The 26104-nt window shown below is 49.0% G+C and overlaps 1 protein-coding gene and 1 non-coding gene across 2 annotated transcripts in view; both read right to left on the bottom strand.

The window, feature by feature from the left end:
• Window positions 1-26104, bottom strand: part of LOC138511074 (coiled-coil domain-containing protein 158-like) — a 1345385-nt gene that overhangs the window by 1194540 nt on the left and 124741 nt on the right. The window lies entirely within an intron of this gene.
• LOC138512744 (U1 spliceosomal RNA) lies at window positions 8939-9100 on the bottom strand. Its single transcript, XR_011281519.1, has one exon. It is a non-coding gene; the product is annotated as a U1 spliceosomal RNA (small nuclear RNA).

The raw sequence follows: 26104 nt of genomic DNA, 5'->3' as shown, positions 1-26104 counted from the left end.
AATGAGAGTATGATTATTGAGTAGGTTATGCAGGGTAAGTGGCAGGCACCCTGTTCATTTGCATTTGTAAAAGAGTTGCAAATGTAGTTTGTGTTGATTGCAGATGTGGATGAATCTGGAAGTAGAAATCTTGGAGAGTTTTACAGCAGTTTTTGCTGGAGGTGCTTTGGAATAACAGGACACCTGTACTCTGAGTGTTGAACAATCCATCTGAAGTGGTGAACTTTGATGACAGAGTTAGATGTAGTGTTGTTGGATGTGATTGGTGGATGGGTGTGTGACTGCTTAACAGTAACCAATGAGGGAGTGCTGCATAGAGTGAAATGGAAAGGGAACAAGGGCTGCTCCCTGTGTTATGGAGTCCGTGGACACCGCAGTAGTCCGCGGACCCGGCATGCCAGATCCAGGTCTTTTCAGCATGCCTGGCATGGAAATGGGACTGTGGGGATTAGCCAATCAGGTGTTCAGGTTGTACTTTATAGGAAGAGAGGGTAGTACTTTTTTCCATTGCTCTGTGCAGTGAAGATGGCAGAGATGCAGAAAGTCAGTGGGCCTCATTACGACCTTCCCGGTAAAGTTGGCACTTTACCGGCATGGCAGCAATAACATGTCCGAGTCCCAACCATGGTGCAATTAGCGCCCAATTATGAGTGGTCGTGCATGAGCTTACCGCCATGCTGGTAACGTCCCGCACCGCCTACCCGGTAAGGGCCCAAAAACCCCTTACCGGCAGCACGCTAAGTGTAAACACCTCCTCCGCCTACCACTAAGTAGCGGTCCCGCAAATAGCGGGGACCGGAAATAGCATACCCGGCAATAGCAAGCACATTAATGCCGGAAACAGAAATAGCGTCATCACGCCGGAACGGGAAATGCAACGGCAGCCATCTTTAAAAACACAATCCATAGCAATCCTCCATACATAGGACCTGCATCAGCAGAACAGCCAAACTCCACATACAACCACATCACCACATCACCAGGCCCAAGGCACTGAAAAAAGGAGCTGCGCACCTGCGCATTGTGTGCTTCTCTGAAGAAGAGCTGAACATGCTCGCCGACCCCCTGGCCGAAAATGGTGAGGTTGTGTTTGCTGCTGATCTACGTCGACCTTCACAGTTGCGTAAGAAAGAGATCTGGGAGGAGGTGGTGCGCAAAGTGTGTGCAGTTGGCACCACCCCATGCACGGTAAAGGACATGCGCAAGCGCTGGGATGACCTGCGCCTACGCTTCCGGGAACATCCTTTCAGCAAATCGTAGCCAGGGCATGGCAACAGGTGGCGGAGGTGTCTCACCCATTAAGATGACTCGCTGGGAGGAGACATGTGCGAGTACAATTGGAATGGAGGCGATCGAGGGAGTGGGGGATATGGAGCGTGGAGCACCATCATCGGCTGATGGAGGTAAGTATCCTAAGAAACCACTGTAATGCAAAGCATGAAGATGTCCCTCAAAACTGACAGTAAAATGATCCCATGCTGGGGCCACCACACACATGTACGCAACCCTGCCTACAGGCAGTGCACAGCACCATCGCATCCACATGCATGCTGCACCTCATAAATGTGTCACCCAGACATATACCTGCATTACCCACCCATATGGCAAGCAACCTGCATGTCACAACTCCAACGGCAAATAACTGCCAATCCATAGAACTGCAGCAACCCCAATGCATGCATGATGCACGTAGACCCATCACTGATGCTGTTCCTCTCTTGGTCCCCCACAGGCACACAATCTCACAGTGAGGCTCAGGACCCCACGGAGCAGCCCACAACACCTGTGAAGAAGGCCAGGGGCATGGAGGGAGCAAACAGGCCCTCAACATCAAGGGGCACAGTGCAACCTGGACTTGCACACAAGCCCAAACCAACACATGAAGCCACTGCACAGATGCGCAAAAGGACCGCCACCACAGCACCCACACCAGCCACCACCACACAGGAGCCAGTGTCTGAAGGCTCTGAGTCCACTGCCAGCAGTACAGTTGGAGAAGCAGCTGCCACGGCACCCCTGTCGGATGACGATGCACACAGTCCGACACCCAGAACACCTGCCACAACAAGCCTGCAGCAGTCACCCCACCGCTCCCTACCCAGCACACACAATGCCAGCAGCCATGAGCTGTCTGCTGTTGAGTCATGGCCAGGGAGCTTCAGCCCCACGGGAAGCATACATGATGCAGCACCATTGTCGCATGCTGCTTCGACATCCACCGGTGTCAGGGACAGGCAAGAGGGTATCACAACCATCCAACAGCGCCAGGAGGAGCTGACAGTGCTCGTGACCCAGCACATCAGTGAAGGTGCCCGGGCCAGGGAGGAGTTCCGAGAATATGCAACGTCCCTCAAAGGTGCCATTGATTCAAGTACCACATGCATATGCGATGAATTGGCAGCTGTGAGGCAGGTCCTCACCCGCATGGCAGATGCCTTGGGGCCCTGCACCCCGCACAGGTGATTGACAAAACAGGCACCTCCTCGAATGCCAGCTCCACACAGACCAGCCCCCTACGTAGGTCCGTGCGGAACTTGTGCAGGTCGGACATAGGGCCACCCGCTGCTGGCAGTGGACATGGGATGTAGGTGCAGCCTGCCATTCTGAACTATTGCAGACTAGTGGTGCATGGAGGTGCACACCATGTGTGGGTGAGTTGTGGGGAGTGAGGGAGAAGAGGGTGTGTGGGGGAGTTGTGGGTGGAGGGGGGAGGGGGAGGGGGTGTATGGGGGAGTTGTGGGGGGAGGGGGAGGGGGAGAGGGTGTGTGAGGGAGTTGTGGGGGAGATGGAGGGGGAGAGGGTGTGTGGGGTGGAGGGTTTGGGCACATTCAATATTCCTAATGTTCAATACACCCGTTGTGTCAAGAGAATTCACATGGCCGGACATTGCTTATTGTGTATGTGTGCTTTATTGGTGCACAGTGTCCATGTCCCCCACATAACCAGAGCCCTGAGTCCCACCTCCATGGCACCCTCCGCATCCATGTGTATTAGAAATATTGGTTGATCAAATTTTGGTGCACAGCACGTCCCTCCTGTGCATCGCCACCTGCCTGATGTGCAGCCCCATCTCCTCCCTCCTCATCCCCCTCGTCAGGCGGTTGCAGTTCAACGTCAGGGGCAGAGGCACGTTCCGTCTGATGCACATATTGTACAGCATGACATATGCCATGATTATCTTGGACACCTCATGCCCGTACAGGAGTGCCCCTCCCGACCTGCTGAGGCAGCAAAACCATGCCTTCAAAAGGCAAAATGCCTGCTCGATCACCACACGGGTACGGGTATGTGCACAATTGTAGTCCTCTTCGTGCCTGTTCTGCGGGTTCCGGACAGGGCTAAGGAGCCACCTCTTCAAGGGATATCTAGCATCACCTGCATGGGTGCAACAATGGCTATGTGTAAGTGGTTTCATCAAATGGAACCTGTACCTATGACACAAAAGCATGCATTGATTTCCTGTTCTCATCCACATATACCGGCATGATCTGAGCTAATCTGAGTAACTGCAATGTGTGAAGCCACATGATCGACAGGTGTGCGTAGCATCGTCTAGTGGACGCAAGGGTTGTCCAATTCCCTGTGAGTGTTCATGCACTGTAGTTGCCTGCGGCAGTTGTTGCCATGATCTAGGTGATGTGTAGTTAATCGTATCCTTTGATCCCGTCACCATTAAAGCCATACTCTTGATGATCTGCCATTCCACGCTTGATGTCCCCATGCTGGCATGCTGCACTTCTGTGCTAATAGCACCTTGGTCCACCGCCATCCGTGTAATGAGGCCCTTAGTGTGAACTTTTTCACTGCAGATGGCATTTCTTTGTCCACCATTGGAAATGCCATTTTCTTTTACAATCTAAGGCATGCTTTGAAGAGGTCCATGTAAGACTGTAAGAATGAAAAGGCCTCCAAAAAATACAAAACAATAGGTGTTTGTTTACAAGCATCTTAACAAAAGAAAACAAAAAAGGCTCTTTTCAGAGCCACCACTAAACAGGAAATCTCCTACCCTGGTAGTCTGTGGATCGCATGTGTCACATGTGATGTCATCAATGAGATTTGTGATGCCATCTTTGATGTCATGGGTGTTAGTCTTAGGAGTGCACAGTGATGGCACGAGTTATGGTTGCTTACCTTACCGTAACTGGCGAATTTCTGGGGTTTTTCGATTTTACTTGTAACCATAATATCCCTTTAACACACTTTTTCCACCGGTTTTGATAGGTTTTTATTAGCGCAACTTAACCATAATGTCCCTTTAACAATGTTTTTCACTAAGTTTCATAGGTTTTTATTAGCGTAACAACCATAACGTCCCTTTAACAATGATTTTTCACCGAATATTACTCCTCCTGCTCAACTCATAGGAAGAACACTTTTTGGGCAGCTTATAACTGCGCTCCCCGTGCACAAATCCTCATCAAACTTTGCAAAAAAAAATATATGGCCCTCTCTGAATTCTTTTGCTAAGTTTGGTGAGGTTCCGTCAAGGGGAGGCAAGGTTATAGAGGGGTTCCACATTTTTTATCAAATTTGCGGCAGGAGCGGCAGCTTGGTCCCAACAGCGTGCTTTTGTAAATTTGGTGAAAATCCATAGAGTTGTTTTTTTAAAAGAGGAAAAATATAGGTCCAAAAAAATGTGTGCTATCTGGCTCTGCTCCGCGGACCCATTTCCCTGTTCGCTCCGCGGACCAGACTCTGATGGGTCCAGTGGGGCGTGTCATGTCCGCTTACACACGATGTGCCCGGTGTTTGGCTGGACGGAAGCGTGATGAGCATCATAATTTTCTGAAAAGCCCACCATCTTTTATCCGCAGATGTTTGCGGATAGCGTGGCAGCGATAGGGGCTCCAAAACATATTTCGGGGCATCTGCAGGTGGGACGAGGGCCTGGAATGGGTGGGGGAGTGAAAGATGGTTTATATGATGTATTTGTTTAGGTTGAAGAAGACGGCATTCTGTTTGTGGTGTCCGCGGACACCGTGGTAGTTCCCGGATAGATTCTGGAGGAAGCAGTTTATGTGGTGACTGCAGGCAGGCTTCATTCAGGTAGGGGAGTGCATTGTAGATGATATGAGGGTGTTTGTATAGGCTGTATTGTGCTGTGGTGTTTGTGGCTGGCTACAGTCTGTCCATTGGTTGAGGTACTTTAATAGTATGTCTACAAAAGTGTATAGGGCATCAGGTGGCTGGCTTATTGGACTCAAGAGTGTGCTGACTGGATACTATGTGTACAGAAGTGGATAGGATCTCAAGTGGATGTTTTATGCGTTTGGGTTGTGGCTACTGGGCAGATTCTTTGGTAGTTTACTGTATTGGTAACTGGAATGGTTGGTGCGGATGGAACGGTTGGTGCAGATGGAACGGCTGGAACGGCTGGTGCAGATGGAACAGATGGAACGATAAGTGCAGATGAAACGGTTGGTGCATTGTGGAAGTGTGAATGGAGTGGATAGAACTCATGGAGTGGATGGAACCCATGGAGTGGATGGAACGGATGGAATGGATGGAACGCATGGAGTGGATGGAACGAACGAAGTGGATGGAACTGACGGAATGGATGGAGTGAACGGAACGGACAAACTGATGGTGCAGATGGTGCAGGTGGTATGGATGGCGCGGATGATACAGGTGGCGCGGATGTCATGGATAGTACAAATAGTGCGGATGCTATGGATGGTGTGGACAGTGACAATACCTGTTAACCATGATGCTACCTAATATCTGTATCACCTATATATGCCATGTACCAGTATCCACTTACATATCTGTATCCCACATACACCCCATCCATCCTGTCGCTATATATATGTATGTCGCTATGTACGTCCCCACTGTCCTGCTCACGTGCCCGGACTCAGGCACTTGTACTGATATCCACCATATCACACCACTATGCTTACTCTCTTCTATACACCATCATTCAACTAGAAAACAGCTATATCATGATAATTTGGCCTAGCTGTTCTCATACGAACACGACCCCACGAACACCTCATTGCCCTAATAAAACACAGCTTGCTGAGCACATTCTGGCTAGCTTAGGCGTTCCTCAGGCCTAACGCAGCCAGAACCCAGTCTAGGTGTCCACCCACCAGACTGAACACATCCCACTGATTTCATCAGCACCACACCTGTCACTATAAAGCAGCTATCATCCAACAACCACACCAGCTGCACACATATCCGGTGCATCCACGCACCATACAACACTCTCTACTGACTTGAACTACGGTTGCCAATGGCGTTCAACCTACAAGTGCTTTGAAGTCATACCAATGATACATAAGGTGCTATATAAATGCCAAGTAACATAACATAACATTAGGATGCATTGGTTGTGGGCAGTTAGTAGAGTGCTGAGTTCAGAGGCCATGCAATAAAGAGTCTGTCTATTGGTTGGAAGTATTGTAATAGTATTTGAATTGAAGTGGATAGGGCCTCAGGTGGCTGTGTTATGTTTGTGGGTTTAGTCAGTGGGCAGATGTTTGTATGCTTGGCTGTATTATGCAACGGTGGTTGTGGCCAGGGCCTAGAGTCTTGGGTGCATAGCCACTTCAGATCCTATCCACTTCAGTACACATAGTTTTCCAGTACGTACAACCACTCAGCACACTCTTCAAACCAATAAGCCAGCCACCTAAGGCCCTGTACACTTTGAAGACATATTATATCAAAACTGCATAGGCCCTCAACAATACAAACAGTAATTATACAATTATTGTTGTCATACTTCTTTGTAATCCGCATATTGCATTCTGTACACATATTAGTGCAATCCATAATCCAATCTTTCAAGTTCCCCCACCTCCATTATAGCATCAGTTGCAACCTGGTTCCCCACCTCCATTATAGCATCAGTTGCAACCTGGGGGAGCCTAGACAAAAGCCAAGGAATCAACTGATTCCCTGTGAAAACTTGAATCCCATAATTGTATTCTAAAGCACCCAACCAATGCAAAATATCAAGTTTCACATCATACATACTCACTGCTTCTTTGGGCATGTGAGGCCTCTTTGGACTGGAAGACCTAAAGGACTCTGAGATAGAAATGTTTTGAAGAGACAATTTCTTCTTTTGAAGAGCATGCTGTATTTCTAATCGCCTGGGTTTGATGTCCTGATGTTTGGTTTCAGCATGGACTTGTAATCTTCTGAATTCTAAGTCAAGTCTCATTTTCTCAAGAGACACAACTTCTGGACTCAGTGATGGACCTTGTGGGGTCCCAGTGGATAGAGGTTGAGGCAAAGGGGCCAGTTGAGGCAAAGACGGACTCCGTTCTTGGGACTCCTCTCCCTTCTCTGACTCTAAAACATTAGAGTGGTACTCTAATTATCATCCTCATTATCAATTTCCACATGTCCTGGGTAAGTAGGTGCGACAGACCTTTGACTTTGATGATTCAACAATTTTACCATTGATTAATTTTTCTTTCCTTTAACATGGAGATTCCTGACCTTACACATTTCTTTCAGTTGATCTATTGTTAAAATGATCAGGGTTTCCTGACTGAAGTTATCCATATTTGGCATGTTACAATTGCTATTCTAGTGGAGCTTAGCCTTGTGAAGGTTTTTAGTTGAACAAAAGCAAAGCAAATTCTTAGTGTAACAACTCTACAATAGACCCTCACTGCCTGCCACCAGTGTTAGGCAAGATTTGGAGTAGTACCCTTTGGGTGCACTACAACAACCTTGACCTGCTGGCAATAGGAACCCAACCTTTGGTATAAGTCTGTACTACACAGGTTGGTAGCGTGATAGAGCAGTCAGGCTTATCTCAGGAGGGGTCCATGTGAGCAGTATGATAGTTACACAGAAATTCACCATGTCAAGTTTTCAAATAAACACTTACAGACAAGGTTTCTTGATTAAACAATTATTAATGTATTTAACAGTCAGAAGGGGCAATATAATAGTAACACACAAATAAACTCCAAAATACACACTCTTAGTTTCTCTAAATCAGCAAGTAGCCTTTTGGGATGGCACACAGACACTTCCTACACCCTTAGGTGACTTAAATAGTTAGGATACTGTGGACATTAATATATTACTGTAGCATTTAGAGCAGGCCTGTCCAAACCTTTTAGAATGTGGGGCCGAAGTATTAACTTTTTACCACCCAGTGGACCGGCGAGCCAAAAGTCAACAACCTCACCCAAAGCAGTATATTAAAAAGCAATATTGTGCGACCTTTGACACAATAGCATCACGGGCAGTGATAGCCATGCAGTCCCAAAGAAAGCTTTTGGTGTCATGGGCAGTGATCAAAGGTTAGTTGCTTGTGATTTCTTTCAGTGTCTATGTGTTAATATTTTTCTGAAGATAGTGGGGGCGACCGAGCGTAGCGAGGGAGCTACAAGGATCTAGGGAGGGTTTGGGGGAGTTCCCCCCTCCAATAATTTTTTTTCAAATATGGGGTTGAAATGGTGCATTTTAGGGCAGAAAAGGTGACCAAAAAGCCATAAGTTTACAATCAGTTCTAAAGGGGAACATGAAAATTCCATGTCACCAACAGCAGAAAAGAACATTTTACAACAGAACACTTTTTAATGTTCAATGTCTCCACAGTGTAAGACAGCACTGTCACTGATGTAGCACATTGTCATGCTGGTTGTACCCAAAATATGCCTCTGTAGCAACTTATCTATGCTGGCGGTTCCCAATTTAGGCCAGCATTGTCCTGTACAAAGCATGATTGATGCTGCCTGAGCATGTGCAGTGTGCCCAATACATATGGCAGCTTATCTCTGTAATACACATTAATTCTGTGGTGATGAAAGAAGCATGATTCAATTCAAAAGATAAAATGTGGAAAAGCGATCACCCAAAGGTGAACCTAATTGAAGAAACGCAATGTGAGCACAAATCCTAAAGTATGCAACCTAGCAGGCCTAGTGCACACTTTACCTTTTCTTTCTTTCACCAATAAATTGGGGGGAGAGCGCGAACGCAGTCCCACACTACCAGAAATAATTCAGTTGTGTATCCCGCATATGGGGACATAGCAGGGGTCAGCAAATCCGATGTGCAATGGGTAAGCCTCACCCTGGGAGATCTACCCTTGAGATCAGATTCTCCCCTGCCAGCTAAATATGAGTTGTATGCAAGAGGGCAGGGGTTGGGTCAGTTCTGGAAGCCCCGCTAAGCGAGGGTGAGAAGGCAGGCCCTGACCCAGCCCCATCCACCCCCCCCCCCCCGGAAGCTCTGAGCGTCTGCAGAGCTGCCTGTCCCGTGTGTAGGGGAAGCTCCGGCAGGCACAGCCAAGCAGAAGAGCAGATTGTAGCACAGTTCCTTTCTCCCATCAGGCCCTGCTCGGCCCGAGATTTATATAAGTAGCAGGATGGCTCGGCAGGCCTGTTGCAGTCTGCCCACTGGCCTGTCGGCCCCACAGGGGCCCATGGCCCTCCTGAGCGTAGCTGCTCAGCGCTGGCCCCATTGACACCATCATGATCATCCTGGACCTCAATGCTCCACCACCCCTGAATCTCAGAGTTCTGCTCAATGTCAATGCTGAAGCTTTGACATCTTTGCCGTCACCATATGCCGGGTTGTGTCAGCCGAGCCTGCACAGCGCCAAAGGCAAGTATTCCCTTGTCCGGGCCCAGAGGTCACTGAGTCTTCCAGTGACATCCACTTGGCATGGCCTACTGTTCCCAGCGTTTCTACCCGCAAATCAACACCACTGCCAAACAGAACTGCATCATTGGGGCCCATCGCTGCTGCTCTCCGACTTGACCCCAGCCCAGCGCAAAGGCACCCATGCTCCTGGTCTGATGCTGAAAAGCCTGGCTCTGCTGAGATCCGAGAGACAAGAACTACGTTATTTTGGGAATATAGTACTATTGTTTTTTGTGTTGCAACTGTATCAGCTCACACCTCTCCTGAAGGGTATAGGCTGCCCTCAGACTGCGCTACCAAAAGAGTGAAAATAAGTTATACCTGTTGGGCTTGCCTGTTTCACTTTTATGATTGGGATCACTGCTGCATGGGTATTAAGCGCGTTATAAATAACCTATCATATCATACATCACAGCAAGGTGTAGGACTGAATTGGCAAGGGACTGGGGCTCCCATCTGCGATATGTCAAGCTCCCACCCCACCCTCCATGTGGATCTGAATAAAATATGTGTAACCTTCATAAGCAACTTACAGAAACATTGGCAGGTGGTCCACTGAGGCCCATTTGCAGGTTGCAGTGTGTTATTGGGGCACTACTAGGGTAACATTGTGTTGTACATGTGGTATTCGCCATGCTTTGATACCCCATTTGCCACACCTATAATGTCCAATGTACTTGGTATAATGCATGGACATTTTCATCAATCCGCACTGTGCTTACAGGTAAACGTAACTGAGCTTGCGCTGTTCTTCCTTGTCTCGAGACGAGCAAAAAAATCACTGCAAAGGTTAGGTTTCTCAGCTGATAAAGGTTCATCTTTGTTGACATTCGCAATTCAAAAGAATGATTTTTGGGGCAGACAGGCTGTCTCGCTGCAACCTCTGCTAAACATATGTCCAGAGATGACAAACCTTGAAAGTAACTCCGCACAATGTTCCTCTGAGAAGCGGCCTACGGCTAATCAGGGGTACAGCAATACGCTTTGCTGCCCACACCAAGAGGAACTCCTGCACAGCACCTGTCCACATAATCCTTTACCTGGGCCAGCACTCTCTTCTCCTCACCTCACCACCTCCTCCCTTCATCTCGGCTCGCCTTTTGCCGCTCGGAGCACCATGCAAGAGAGGAACGGGCATGTCAGGGCCGGAGCCCATTCCTCTCTTGCATGGTGGGTCCTACGTGCCTGAAATGGGATATTTAAATGCAAAGTAATTGCTACTATATTAATCCCATTGTTCATAGTTTGTGGGAGTACTGGGCAATTATATGGACCCGCGCTCACTGAAAATGAACGGTATTCCCCAGGTAACCCTCACTATGCCGTGATACAAATGAGTCTCTCCTTCCTCTATCATCAAGTCCCAAGATTTTCTTGACAAATGTATTTATTTCTGCAATGTTTGTCAAACATTGCATAAATAAATTAACGCGTCGTGGATGAGGACTGTAACTACCTCTGTTGACCCCATGGGGTCACCAGAGGAAGTTACAGTTTTGCGCACAGGCACTTTTTTTTTTTTACTCAAGATTTGTTCAACATACGGCCTTGCAGGCCATATAAAATGGCTTGGAGGGCCGCATTGTGGTCCGCGGGTCGTATGTTGGACAACCCTGATTTAGAGCAATACTTAGAAGCATGTCAAAGAAAAGGGTTATAGAATAAAACAAGAGATCACACAAATATTCTGAAGCAGATAAGTACTTTTGAAACACCCAATGCAAAGTAAGTGAACCCCTTACTGGGTGAAAGACAGAAACACACAGCCAGAGGGAAGAAAAGTCATTCAGGGAGCCAGGCCAGCCAATGTCAATTGGGTAAAATGTCTAGGTGAGCTGAAGCAATTCTTGCAGGTGAATAAAAGTCTTACACAATGTTTTAGAAGTTTTTGTAGAAAATAGTCGAATCAATGTGGGGCCACAAGCTGGTTAGGCTTGTGAAGTAAAGAAGCTGTGAGCAACTCTACAGAAGTAACCAAGACAAGTCTCAACTGAGATCAAGTAAGGCTACCTCAACAAGAGGTAGGTTCTCTGAGACTGTACAGTACAATGGTTAAAAGAAATGGTTCCAGCTGGCTTCTGCTCCTTTGTGGCTCTGCAGATCCTGTTGGTCCTGTGCCTCAGTCGTGGGGACAAGAGGGAGGACTTCTGGGGATTCCTGCAACACAACCGGACGGTTGGCGACGGAAAATGACAAACTTCTATTCGGTGGTACTTTGCGGTTTCAGCTCCTCACGTCTCAGCAAATAGCAGCACCGCAGACTCCTCGTATTTGGGGTCCAGCACTCTGTTGAGGTGGCTCAGGCTTCGTTAATCCTGCTTACTAGGAGTCCGGAGCATCTCCCAGCAGCTCGGGTCCGATTTAAAAGTGATGCACTCCGAATCTGGTGTTCCTCTCCCTGACACTTTGGTTCCTGCAGCAGTAAGAAAGCACAGCCAGCTCTGAGAGGATGTGCAGACAACTTCATTTTGGAGTTGATTGTTCCCACCAACTCAAGGGGAGAAGTCGTCCTTGCAGGGCTTCTCTAGTCGAGGTGAAATCTGAGCTTCAGCACAGCAGCAGGGCTTCACCGGGCAAACCAATGGTCCAGGAGTTGCAGCAGGCATCTCTTCCAAGTTCTTCTTTGGATTCCTTCGCCCCAGTGATCGACTCTGCCTTCCAAGCCAAAAAGCCTTGCATTTTATGCAGGTTTCTCCCATTCATTCCAGTTTAGCTGTCAGTCACCCAGCAGGGTGGCTGTCCTTGCCGGACAGCCAGCCAGCCAATTACCTTCGGGTGCATTCCTGTAACCAAACGGATTAAGCAGAGGTAGTTTCGGCACCTCCCTCACTTCCTGGCCCCGCCAGACACTCTGGAGCCAGAGGTGGGCTTCACTTGTGAATCCCGTCAAAGACAGAACAACCAAAGTGACCAAACCTGGTGTGCTGCACAGAGTAAATCTCTAGAAGGACCTTTCCACAAAGAAATGGCTAAAAAAGAAGACTGGGGCCATTTTGGCAAAATGGGCACTCATGGGTGCTTTACTGCAGCTGCAAATGTAGCCTGCGGTAAAAACTCCCAATTAGAAAGGGTAACATAAAAATGTTACATGAGAAACTAGACAATTGGGATACTAAGTAACCACTCCAGTACCCGATTGTAAGATAGTGGGCCTCATTACAATGTAGGCGGTCGTGGAATTAACAGTGCCGATAAGTGACCGGCACGTTCATTCCGGGCCGCCACATTACGAGGTCTGCAGCGGGTCCCGCTCTGGACGCCTGGCCAGACCAGACATGCAGAGCAGGACCCGCTAGCAGACCAGGATGCTAACAACGGGCCCATCATTAACGGGCCCGTTGTTAGCATCCTCCTCATTCCCATTGAACCCTATGGGGCCTCAAATGGGAATGGGTGTCTGTGTCACAATGTAAAAAGATGACTGTGATGCTGGAAATGCATTGGCGGGACAGTGCCTCCATATCCTTGTCCTTTATTGCCTTATCATGTATGTTCTGTCTTGTTTTCCATGCAGTAATTCATGTGGGACTCCTCCCCGTGCAGCTCTTCCTCTTTTTGGTCCTGGTGAACAGACCCTTGGGATACCCTTATGGCACCCATGGGTGGGAGTACAACCCTGTACTCCTAGTGTATGTTTTTGGGCACCTGTGTGTGGCTCACAGAGCATGGTATGGGCTGGTGGCAGCTCCATGCTGAGTTTGACAGGTGCTCTGGGTAGCCTCCATTTTGGGATACCGAGGCCCTGCCTGATAGGAAACAAGATGGCCCCTGTAGCCTATTGCTTTCATTTGCCTGTTACCTTGTATTCCCGAAGTCCTGGGAAGCCCTGACTCTGTCCTTTCCCCCTGACTGGCTGTTGAGTGGAAGTTCCATATATGGTGTTGTGAGGGAGTCCAGGCCAGACTGGCTGGATCCTTGTCAAGGACTGTATGTTGTGGGTACGCCCGTGGGGTGGGACCTGGGTGAATGGAGTGTGTGACGAATACGCATTTCATTTTATGGGTGTCTAGTATCTGGTGTTTGACACAATGACTGAGACAGCCCTGCCCGAAACTGCTCCGCGTTGTGAGTGTCTGGATGGAGGAGAATGGCCTGAATGCACCATGAGCCTGGTTGGCTGACTGACTGCCTGAATGCCCTTCTGAATGATTGGTTGCCTATGTGTGACCCAGCAGAGTGAATGGGAGATCAACAGTATATCTGGGTGCCTCTCACTGATGGAAAACGCATTTCATTTTATGGGTGTCTAGTATCTGGTGTTTGACACAATGACTGAGACAGCCCTGCCCGAAACTGCTCCGCGTTGTGAGTGTCTGGATGGAGGAGAATGGCCTGAATGCACCATGAGCCTGGTTGGCTGACTGACTGCCTGAATGCCCTTCTGAATTATTGGTTGCCTACGTGTGACCCAGCAGAGTGAATGGGAGATCAACAGTATATCTGGGTGCCTCTCACTGATGGAAAACGTTCAGAAGCTGAAGTTGAAACTGATGCTTAACTTTGAAGCCCACTAGAAGAAGAACTGCTGCTGCTGTCCTTCGCTAATCTGAAAGCTGCTGTGCCTTCAAGGAACTGATCCAAGGGAGGACCTGGTTAGGAGACCGCTTCCCGAGCAACGAGGGACCATCATGCACCAGCTGATCTTTGCCAAAGTTCCCTGGTAGACAGACCCTCAAAAAGGATGCCGACCGGAGAAGGGCACTGCCGAGGAGAACGAAGAGAAGCACCGGACAGCCGTCCACCGTCGTTGACCGCCGTCGTCCACCGTAGCCGCACTGCTCCCTTTGCCTAAGAACATTTGATCCAATGACTCTCTTGCTCATCATCGTCGGCTGCTTTCACCCTGCCGGAGAAAGTCACGGCTGCAGACGAGCGAGGAGAATCTGCTGGTGGGTGTCCCGCTACCCGAAGACCTCAGAGACGCCGACCAAGCTACTGAAGCCAGCCGTGGTCCCTTTCCATTTGCGGATGCCAGATGCCGATGACCCGACGCCCTTTCTGGGCCAAAGTTCTTCATTGGCCGCTTTGCAGCAAAAAACTATCGTCATCGAGTTGCACGGCACGCCTCTTCTTCACAGGACATTCACAAGCTTTCATCAACAAGCACCGCGAAGATCAAAGCTGATCCCTCAATGACACATTCACCTCTTTCTTCACCGAACCTCGACAACCCGTGGCTCCTGCATGAAAGGGAGTGCGCTCAAGAAGGGCCTGTCGACGACTCACTGAAGAACTCTACGAAACCAGGTACTTTGGGGCAGTAGAACTTTCATAGAAGGAGATAAGACTCTAATAGACAATACATGGACTGGGCTTGTAGTGCATCTTCATTTACAGGTTGCCCAGGTGGGTGGGGGAATCCTCATACAGAACTGAGCCTAGCGGTAGGGGCCCAGTATTCTGCCAATTGTCTAACCAACTTGTTTTCTTCCTAAGTCTATGGTTGATATCAGTTTGCTTTGTTGATTCTTATGCTATTTGAGTACAGTTGATGCATTTTAATGGAATCAGAGTAATAGTGGTACCACCTAGAACTGTATATATTTCCCATTTTAGAATTGTTGGAGCACAAAGTGTGTTATTGTGATTGTGTATATAACGTGAACCTTATTTATATAAAGACTGTGTTTTCAATGACATAGTGTGTGGACAATCCTTTGTGGGAGCTTGGGGACTACACTGTACTTAAGCACCAGCCTGTATCACCTCCTGAGAGCTAGGCCTTGATTGCTCGCCCACGTTTACCAAATAGAGAATTTTGGCTGGGGTCCTCTGCGGCTCTCCTCTGCCATATAAAGTGCAGGAGTACAGACACCGCCTCCATTCTTTACACTGATGGCAGCGGTGGGATGCTTATGGTTTTAAGAATCAGTGTGTAACCTTGCCACTTACAAAATATCTACACTTTGTTGAATTGAGGTTTAGATGTGTAGCAGAAAACTACATTACAAGCAATGGAATCAACTGTGAATGGTAAATTGACTCAGATGAGCTTAGAGGCTCTCCAGAGTGCTTGTAAAGCCAGGGAGTTAGACTTTGAAGATAAGTCTAGGGCTGCGCTGATAGCTGCCCTGGTGGACTACCAGACTGATTGTGAAGCTCTTGAAGGGGGGAATGCAACCAATGAGGACACTGCCCCTGGGGCTGTTGTTGAATCTGATTCTGGGAATGCCACCATTCCTGCTGCCTCTGTTCCGACCTCCAGCAATGTTTCTTCAGGGAATGTCTGGCAACTTGAGTTATTAAGGATGAAGTTAGCCTTGGAATACAAAAAGTTGGAAATAGAAGCTGAGGTCAAGAAAGAGGAGTTGGCACAGCAAGTGATCCTTAACGCCAGGGATCTCGAACTAAAGGATATCTTGAACTCAAAGACAAGACCTTGAACTTAAAAACAAGGACACTGAATGTCAGAAAATCCAGCTAGAGAAAGCTAGACTGGAGACTTCAGCGAAACCAGTTGAGAGTGTCAGGACCCCAGCCACCAAGTTTATGAAAGATTTGGTAACGGAAGGTTCTGATATCCTCCTATGGATTGAAGCGTTTGAGATGGCTTGTGGAATCCATGATGTGGGTAAAATAGATTGGGCTAAGTGTTTGTTAAGCAGAGTGCCTCAGACTGCATACGACTGTATTCTGAAACTGAGGGCCTCATTCCGACTTGGGTGGTAAGGGTTAACGGTCACCGGTAATAATGCCGGTGCCGGAAAACCCTTACCGCCCAATTTGGTCTGACCACACGTTCTCTGCGGTTCCCGTTAAGGGACCTTGGAGATAATAACGGTACAGCAATTTGTGGTACCGTTATTAGCGCTTTCCCCATTGCCATTGAGCCCTATTGGGGCTCAAATGGGAATGCAGAATGGTCTACCGAATGGGGACTTACTGGGTCCTCCAGGGTCGGGATGACCCGGTAAGTCCCCATTCTGCCAGACCGGACCCGTACCTGGTTTGGGAGGCAGCCATGGTGTTAATAGCACCATGGCTACCGCCCAACTCGGAATGACTTCCTGAGTGTGGAAGAAAAGGGTCAGCATGAGTGCATGAAGTCTGCTTTGATTGCCAAGTTTGGCAAGATACGTAACCAATACCTTAAAAGCTTCAGGGAATTTAAGAAGAGAGAGAATGTGTATTGTATTGACTGGGTGAGTGCTGCACATATGAACATGATGGGGTGGATCAATGGTTGCAAAGTGAAAAAGTTTGTTGAATTATCCCACCTTTTGATTTTTTAGCACATTTCGGAAGCCTGTTCACGGGAGCTGCATCAGTATGTTGGTGAATAGAACATTTTAGATCCCTTTAAGCTGGCCAGGCTGGCTGACAAGTGGGTCTCCCACCGGGTGTCCCCTAAGGACTGCAGTGGGAAGGACAAAGAAAAGGGGACCTCTCAAAAGGCTGAGGAGTCCCAGAAGAAATTACAGTTGAATAAACCAAAACCTTCCTCGCCTAAGACCCAAAAATCTAGTGGGGATAAGTCCTGTGTGGGTGGGAATAAGAGTAGTGATCCACCTGCTGCAAAGCAGGCTCCCAGTGGTTTCAGTACTGTACCCTGTATTCCTGGTACTTGTTGGGACTGTGGGGCTCTGGACCACAAGAAGGGTGACCCCAAGTGTAAAGGTAAGGCACTTGGAGTCCAGGATGTCAGCCTGACCTACCCTTACCCCATGCCTGAGGTGGAGGCCGCTGTCCTCCCCTCCTCTACAGGAATCACATTCAGTGCTGCCGTAGAGATTTTCCTAGTGTCCCTTGGGGCCTGGGACCAGTATGCAGAATTACTGGTGACAATCCCACAGAACACCCATAGGTTTTTGAGAAGTGTCCTCTTGAATGGCCAACCTTCTACTGGCTTGAGAGACACTGGGGCAAGCATGACAGTAGTGGACAGAACCCTGCTCAAGCCAGAGGACTGTGTAGGTGCTCCTCCGAGAACCACCAGGTTAGCTGGTGGGCCTCCCAAATTATCACTTGTAGTCTTAGTCAACATTACGATTGGAGACAAGACAGCAAAGCTTCCTGTCCTGGTTCAGGACAACGTACCTGCTAACATTTTGTTAGGAAATTATTTGGTGGAAATTGAGATGATCACGGTTGGTCTACCCATGGCTGCTGCGGCGGTCACCCAATCACAGGTCACACCGGATTTGGCTGCGAGTCTGGTACCCCCGTCGATGGGGAAACACAAGGCACGAAGAAGGAAGAGTAAGAAGACTGCCTCTGCGAAAGGGACCCCTTCTCTTCCTGCTGCTTCAGCAGCATCCACTGGAATTCAGGCTCTGGATGGTCTAGGCCCAGTAGTAAACCCAAACTCAGCTCCAGAGGGAGACGAGGCAGAAGACCCTCCTCCGGGAGAGGTGCTCAACCCGGAGGACCACCCTGACCTTCAATGCCTTTGACTGAAGGGTGACCCTCTCGGGCAGAGGGTCAAAGAGAGTGCCACTCTCTCGAGGGTATGAGGAAACAGGGCCTGTCCCAGGCACTGGGAGAAATGCCTAGGACATTCCGGATATATTGGGAGGGTGAGCTCCCTGTCAGTGAGCCCACTAAACCTGAACCTGGTGCCCTCAAGAGGTTGGTGGTAGCCCAGGTTTACAGGCCCTTCCTACTGCAGTTGGCGCAGGAGGTGCCCTTGGTTGGTCATCTTGGTACCAAGAAGACAAAGCAAAGGCTCTCTGCCCATTTCTACTGGCCCTGGATGGGAGTAGGAGTGGAGTCCCACTTCAGGACCTGTCCAACTTGTCAGTTGTCTGGAAAGACTGGAGGCAGTGCCATTGCCCCACTGCAGCCATTGCCAGTGGTTGGCACACCATTTGAGAGGGTGGGCATCGACATTGTCAGTCCCCTTGACCTTCCAACTTCAGGTGGACATTGGTTCATCCTGGTCTTGGTTGATCATGCAACCAGGTACCCTGAGGCTATACAACTTAGGACTATTCCTGCCAAGGCGGTTGCCAGGGCTCCCCTGGGCATTTTCACTCAGGTTGGATTTCCTAAGGAGGTTGTCTCTGACAGAGGATTGAACTTCTTGTCGAGTTACATGAAAACCATGTGGAAAGAGTGCGGGGTAATCTACAAGTTCTCCACCTCTTACTACCCCCAATGGTCTGGTTGAGAGATTTAACAAAACTCTCAAGGGCATGCTAGGTGCTTTGGAAGAGCCCCTAAGGAGGAAATGGGATCTCCTCCTACCATGCCTGCTGTTCGCTTACAGAGAGGTACCTCAAGAGGGTGTTGGTTTAAGCCCCTTTGAGTTACTCTCTGGCCATCCAGTGAGGGGGCCCCTTGCCTTCATCAGAGAACGTTTGGAAGCCACCCCTAAAGGTCCTGCCAAGCAAGTGGGGGACTATGTATTAGGCCTCAGAGGGAGGATGGCACAGATGATGGGTCAGGCGACAGCAAACCTTAAGAGAAGCCAGCAATTGAATAAATACTGCCATGATCTTAAAGCCTCGCAAGTGGATTGGACTCCAGGAGAGGAGATCCTTGTGATCGAGCCTACCAAGCCTACTGCTTTGGCAGATAAGTGGACTGGACCCTTCAGGATAATCTCCAAGGTGGCCGAAGTCAACTATCTGGTTGACATGGGAGTCCCTGGGGTAGCCTCTCAGGTATTCCATGTTAACAGGCCTTTCCACCAAGCCTTTCCACAGGCGAGCAGAAGTCTCATGTCTCTTGCTAGCTTCAGAGCAAGAAAAGGATGAGAGTGAGCCCCTGCCTGATTTTCTGCATAGCAACCCTCAGGACGGCTCAGAGCAGGGAGTGCATCTCTCTCCAGATCTGACGACAGAGCAGCAGAGGACCTGCAGGGCTTTGCTATGGAAGTATGCCTCTCTGTTCTCACTGACACCAGGCCTTTGTACCAACGTGTTGGCACGGAATTTACACTGGTGACAGTGTGCCTGTCAAAAGCAGGTGCTACCGTATATCAGATACAGTTAAGAACCACATCCAGGCTGAGGTCGCCAAAATGTTGGATCTGGGTGTTATTGAACCCTCAACCAGTCCCTGGTCCAGTCCAGTGGTCCTTGTCCCCAAGGCAACTTCTCAGGCAGGTACCAAGGATTGGAGGTACTTTGTGGACTACAGAGGAGTCAATGCCGTCACCAAAACTGACGCACATCCATTGCCCAGGGCTGATGAGCTTGTGGACACCATAGGTGCTGCCAAATTTGTGAGCACCTTTGACCTTACTTCAGGCTATTGGAAAATAGCTCTGACGGACCATTCCAAGGAAAAGACTGCATTCTCAACACCTGAGGGACTCTGCCAGTTTAGAGTCATGCCTTTTGGGTTGAAAAATATACCTGCCACTTTCCAATGTTTAGTCAATCATGCACTCAGTGGGCTGGAGGCTGTTAGGAAGAATTCTCATAAATGTACTAATTCCCTTCACCTTAGAGACCCCCCAGATTTTTTAACCTGGAAACAGTGTGAGCCCTTTTTCCCATTCTTTCATGTGTTTTGATGTATGTTTTACATTTGTGTTTTCTTATTATGGAGTTTTAGACAACTCCATAGGCATGATATTTTCATGTGTGTCACACATCACCTTCAGTGCAGTGGCACAGGGATGTCCCTTGTACTTCCCAAGGTTTAAATACCTTCTCTGGGATGAACTTCTGTTTCCCAGAGAATGTAAAGTTAAATTGACTTTACTAGTCTTTTTAAATACATAGACCCAGCACACACTATCTTGCTATAGAGTGCTGGAGGGGTTACTTAGTATCCCCTGTGTCTAAACACTCATGTAGCAGTCAAATGCTACCCTTTCCAATTAAAATGGCTGCTGGCAGTGGTTTAGAACAAACTACCATGATTTTTCCCGACCGAGAACAACGGTAGCTAAAAATCGGGGCAGACATGTTTTTCAATATGGCGCCCAAGACCCCTCTGTAAAAACAGACTCTGGTCATCTTTTTTCACCGTTTCGTTGTGGAAAGGTCCTTCTGGTGTTTAACTCTGCATGCCAAACCAGGTTTGCTCCCTTTGTTCGTGAGCCTTTGGCGGGCTTCAGTACTGAAGTCCGCCCTTGGCGTCTGAGTGTCTGGGGTGGGCAGGAAGTGAGGGGGGTGCCCGAAATTCCCTGTGCTTAGTCTCCTAGGAGACCCAAATGCACTCTGGCGTGATTGGCTGGCTGACTGTCCGGCAAGGACAGCCACCCTGCTGGGTGAGTGACAGCTATGCTGGAATGAAAGGGAGAAAACTGTTTAAAAGGTGAGTCTCCAGGACTGGAAGGCAGAGTCGACCACTGGAATGAAAGAACCGAAGACGAGCAGGAAAAGGACGGCTGCTGCAACCACTGGACCGTTGGTTTGCCGAGTGAAGCCCTGCTGCAAACCCGAATTACCAGAACTCCATTCGACAGAGAAGCTTTTTCAAGGACGGCTTCTTCCTTTGAGCTGGTGGGACCAATAAGCTCAGAAAACACCTGGATACCATTATCAAGGCTGGTTAAGGTTTAACCCGGGAGAGGGACACGAGTTTGTGTTTTGAAGCAACAGCTACTTGAACTGAAGTGACTCCATCTTGTTTTCTCCAACGACAATCCCGTGCAGGGCAGGAGTCCCCCGACGTCCTCCCTCTTGTCCCCATGACTGAGGCACAGGAACAGTGAGATCTGCAGGAACTGCCAGGGACCAACTACTTCAGCTACATCTTGGTGCTTCACATTAAGGTACTGTGCCATCCGGGTGGGAGATCCTAACTCTCGCAATGCAAGTTTGCGAAACTTTCCCAACTTGCAGGCCTAATCAGCTTGTGACCCAGCATATCTTCCTTTTTCGTCTAAACTACTTCTGAGAACGTTTGCAAAGACTTCTCCACTTGTGGGTACACTGAACCTTTGCATTGCCTAACAGAAGTGTTTTCTAATCCCTTGTACAAACATCTGCCTTTTTATTCCCCTTGAAAGTCATTGAAGTGCTATTTCCCTTTTTTAGGGGAGCTCAAACTGTCTTTACAACTTAGAGTTTGTTACTGTTGTGTATTGGTGTTTGATATTAAGTTTATTTCTACTAGTGAATGTTTTCAAATTGATTGTGTAAACAATATATAGAGTTTTACCCAGAAAGCTTGAGAGTAAGTGTCTACTTGAACCACTATGATTGTGATAACTTCATCTACTGCTCACATTCCCTCTTGGGATAAGCCAGGCGGCTCAGCTCCTTACAAAAAAAATGTATCGTACAGACTCATACCAAAGGTTGGTTTTTACTTATACCTGTAGTCCTAATTGTGTGTGGTGTTCCTAGAGGGTATTGCATGCAATTCTGCCTAACAGAGGCCTTTTGTGTGGCCTACTTAGACGCATCGCTGTTTACAATTCCACTTCGGAGGAGCATTTGACTCACTTGGATAAAGTGATGCAGGATTTGAAAAGGGCTAACCTCACTAGCAAGGCCACCAAGTGCCAGGTAGCTCAGGGGAAAGTCACATATCTTGGTCATGAGTTAGGAGGGGGTCAAATCCAACCTCTCCCCAGTAAAGTACAGGATGTACATGATTGGGAGACTCCCACTACTCAAACCCAGGTGAGAGCCTTTTTGGGCCTCACTGGGTATTATCGCAAAATTCATGGCGTACTATGGAACCATAGCTGCCCCTCTGACAGCTCTGACTTCGCTCAAACAACCAAGGAAGGTTAATTGGACAGAAGACTGTCAGAGGGCCTTTGTTGGCTTGAAATAAAGTCTGTGTAGGGCACCTGTTTTGTGTACGCCTTACTGCAGCAAACCCTTTATCGTCCAGACAGAAGCCTGCAACACCGGAATTGGAGCCGTCTTGTCCCAGTTAGATGACAAAGGGAGGAAACATCTGATCATATTCATCAGTAGACAACTCAAGGGTAGGGAACTTAGGTGGGCTACTGTTGAAAAGGAATGTTTCAGTATAGGTTGGAGCCTTAGGCTTTTTCGGCCTTACCTTACGGGCTCTACATTCAAGGTCCAAACAGACCATAAGCCCTTAAAATGGCTTATGCAGATGAAGGGTGAAAACCCAAAACTTGTCAGGCGGTCCACGAGCCTGAAAGGGCTAGACTTTCCCATTGAGCATAGAGCAGGGAAGAGTCAAGAAAATGCAGATGGTATGTTGACCGTCTGGATGAGAGTGTCAATCTCGTGGGAGATTAGATGCCCTAACCTCAGTCTGGGGGGGTGACTCTGATACTGGAAATGCATAGGAGATACAGGCCCTCCATATCCTTGTCCTTTATTGCCTCATCATGTATGTTCTGTCTTGTTTTCCACGCAGGAATTCATGTGGGACTCCTGGCAGTGCAGCTCTTTCTCTTTTTGGTCATATTGAACAGACCCTTGGGATACCCTTATGGCAGGCATGGGTGGGAGTACAATCCTGTACTCCTAGTGTATGTTTTTGGGTACCTGTGTTTGGCCCATAGAGCAGGGCATGGGCTGGTGGCAGCTCCATGCTGGATTTGACAGGTGCTCTGAGTATCCTCCATTTTGGGATACCCAGGCCCTGCCATTGGAATCAGTTAATTCCTGATAGGAAACAAGATGGGCCCTGTGGCCTCTTGCTTTCATTTGCCTGTTACCATGTATTCCCGAAGTCCCGGGAAGCCCTGACTCTGTCCCTTCCCCCTTGTTGGCTGTTTGGTGGAAGTTCCATATATGGTGTTGTGGGGAAGTCCAGGCCAGACTGGCTGGAGCCTTTCCAAGGACTGTATGTTGTGGGTACACCAGTGGGTTGGGACCTTCGTGAATGTAGTGTGTGACGAATACGCATTTCATGTTGTGGGTGTCTAGTATCTAGCGTTTGACACAATGGCCCTCATTACGACCCAGGCGGTAAGCGGAAAACGATGCCGGTAAATGAATACCGGCATCGTTTTCCGCTAGGTCCGATTATGACCCGCGAAAGTGCAATTACCGACATCGTAGTTTACGGTGCCACTAACAGCACCAAGGTCGCGCGCGCGCGACCCACCATGCCGAAAATACCGGCATGGCGCAAAGCTACGCAGATCACAAACCAAGCGGACATGCCCCTAACGCCATCGCCAGGGCCGTAAAGTACCTTACCGCCATGGCGCTGATTCCGCCATCGCGAACCAACCGTAAATGGCCATGTGCAGTGTTCCCAGTTGCCACAGGTGCACATAATCAGCACAGGTGGAGGCAATACAGACTCTCCCAGTGCAAAAAGAGCACACCCCACCCCTACCAGCCCCAGTCACACTCCACAATGATACCAATAGGACTAGCAATGTTTGGGCTGGAGGACCTGATAGCAATGCGAGTGCTACAACTGCAACAACAACAACAACAACAACAACAACAACAAGCTGCACAGAGGAGACGCAGGAGGAGAAGGAGGGCAAGGCAGGGCCAGCAAGCCCCACCAGCACAGCCAGTGGCACCACGCAGGCAGCCCCCAATCCCACGTATCAGAGCCAGTCCATTCAACCTCACCGCAGAGCAGATCCACACCCTGTACCGACTGGACCGGGACACCATCACCAACATTGTGCACATGATACACAACGACATCGTCAGCATGATAGAAACACCCACCGCCATCCCGCCCCTACTGAAGGTCGTGTCCGTGCTCCACTTCCTGGCCACAGGCACCTACCAGCACACAGTGGGCCACTTGCATGGCATATCCCAACCATTATTCTCACGTACACTGATCCAAGTGCTCGATGCCCTCCTCAAGCACACAGACAACCACATCTAATTGCCACGGTCTGCCCAGGAGATTGCCAACACCAAAGTGGGTTTCCATGCACTAGCTGGCATACCTGGTTGCATTGGTGCCATCGACTGCACCCATGTTGAATTGGTGGTCCCACATGCCATGGAGGTACCATACCGCAACCATAAACTATTTCACTCAATCAACGTGCAAATGGTCTGCGACTCCAACAGGATGTTCACACATTGTTGTGCCCGATTCCCCGGATCAACCCATGATTTAATGGTCCTTCTGAACTCCACAATACCACGCTACATGGAGCGACATGCAGGCCCAAGATCCTGCCTACTCGGTGAGTCTAATGTCATGAGCATGGAAATGCGAAGTGTGTAGGTGATCGACGTACCAATGCATATTTCACCTGGCAGAAAGGGGGGGGGATGATGCATATGTCACATGGCTGCGACTAGCAGTAGCCAGATCATACCCTGAGGCAGCACTCACGTCATCTGACAACTGTATACATGATGCCTGATCTAATCAGCCCTAACATGTGAATGAAAGTGTACCCCAACCATGACACAACCATCTGCAAGTGCATTGTACGAAATGTGACCACATTGACTCCAAAGGAACGCACCTACATGCACGTCACCAAACACCATCAACTGAAAAGCCTGTCCCCCATAACTGCGCACAAAGGAGGCACATGTCGGACAGGAACATCAATGCACCACTACACAGACAGCAAGACCCACAAACTCCCCCCATTGACACCAGTATTGTTCCCTGGGGTCATAAAGAGCCAGACAGCAATGTTGCAATCATGTGAGCTTTGACATCACAGGACACGTGCCAGGTCACATAAAGTAACGGCCTGAACGGACACAGTGGATGGGCACTCACAAGGCAATTGTCCCCCCTGCATTGTGTCTTGGCATGCAAAACAGTACATGAGAGCCATGAACATATACCGGTTGCATAGTGTGAATCCATTAGCACAACTAAATTTGGTGCAAAGTAACAGTTGAATGCAAGGCATGGTGGCGCGTCATGTTCAGAAAGCAATCTCATTCCTGACACATACATTGTTGCCCATTTACAGGTGATGCAGGCTATCCCCTGAAGAGGTGGCTCCTTACACCAGTCCGGAACCCACAGAACCAGCATGAGGAGGACTTCAACCGTGCCCATGCACGTACCCGTGTGGTGATAGAGCAGGCCTTTGGCCTACTGAAGGCACGTTTCCGCTGCCTCAGCAGGTCTGGCGGGGCACTCCTGTACCGCCATCAGAAGGTTGCGAAGATCGTCATGGCATGTGTCATGCTACACAATATGTGCGTCAGACGTAACGTGCCTATGCCCCCTGACGCAGAACTGCAACCACCTGATGATGAGGATGATGAGGGTGGGGATGGGACAGCACCTCAAGGAGGCAGCGATGCACAGGAGGGGCGTGAAATGCGTCAGAATCTCATTGACCAATACTTCTAGCACACACAGCGTGTGCGTGTAACATGTGGACGGCACTTGGGGCACTGTGTGTGTCTGGTATATGCACACTGTAGACTGTACAACAATAAAGCACACATACACAATGAGCAATGTCCACACATTTGGTTTGTGATAAACGAAAAAGTGTATTGTGCTTCTGAAAAGTTATGACACACCCAATCCTCCCTCCCCCTGAACACCCCAACACACCCAATCCCCCCTCCCCCCTGAACACCCCAACACACCCAATCCCCCCTCCCCCCTGAACACCCCAACACACCCAATCCACCCTCCCCCCTGAACACCCAAACACACCCAATCCCCCCTCCCC

The sequence above is a fragment of the Ambystoma mexicanum genome, chromosome 6p, assembly GCF_040938575.1.
Source record: "Ambystoma mexicanum isolate Mex_15411 chromosome 6p, UKY_AmexF1_1, whole genome shotgun sequence".
In the NCBI taxonomy this organism is placed as follows: Eukaryota; Metazoa; Chordata; class Amphibia; order Caudata; family Ambystomatidae; genus Ambystoma; species Ambystoma mexicanum.
The sequence above is the reverse complement of the archived record's forward strand: the minus strand, read 5'-3'. Positions and strand labels throughout refer to the sequence as shown.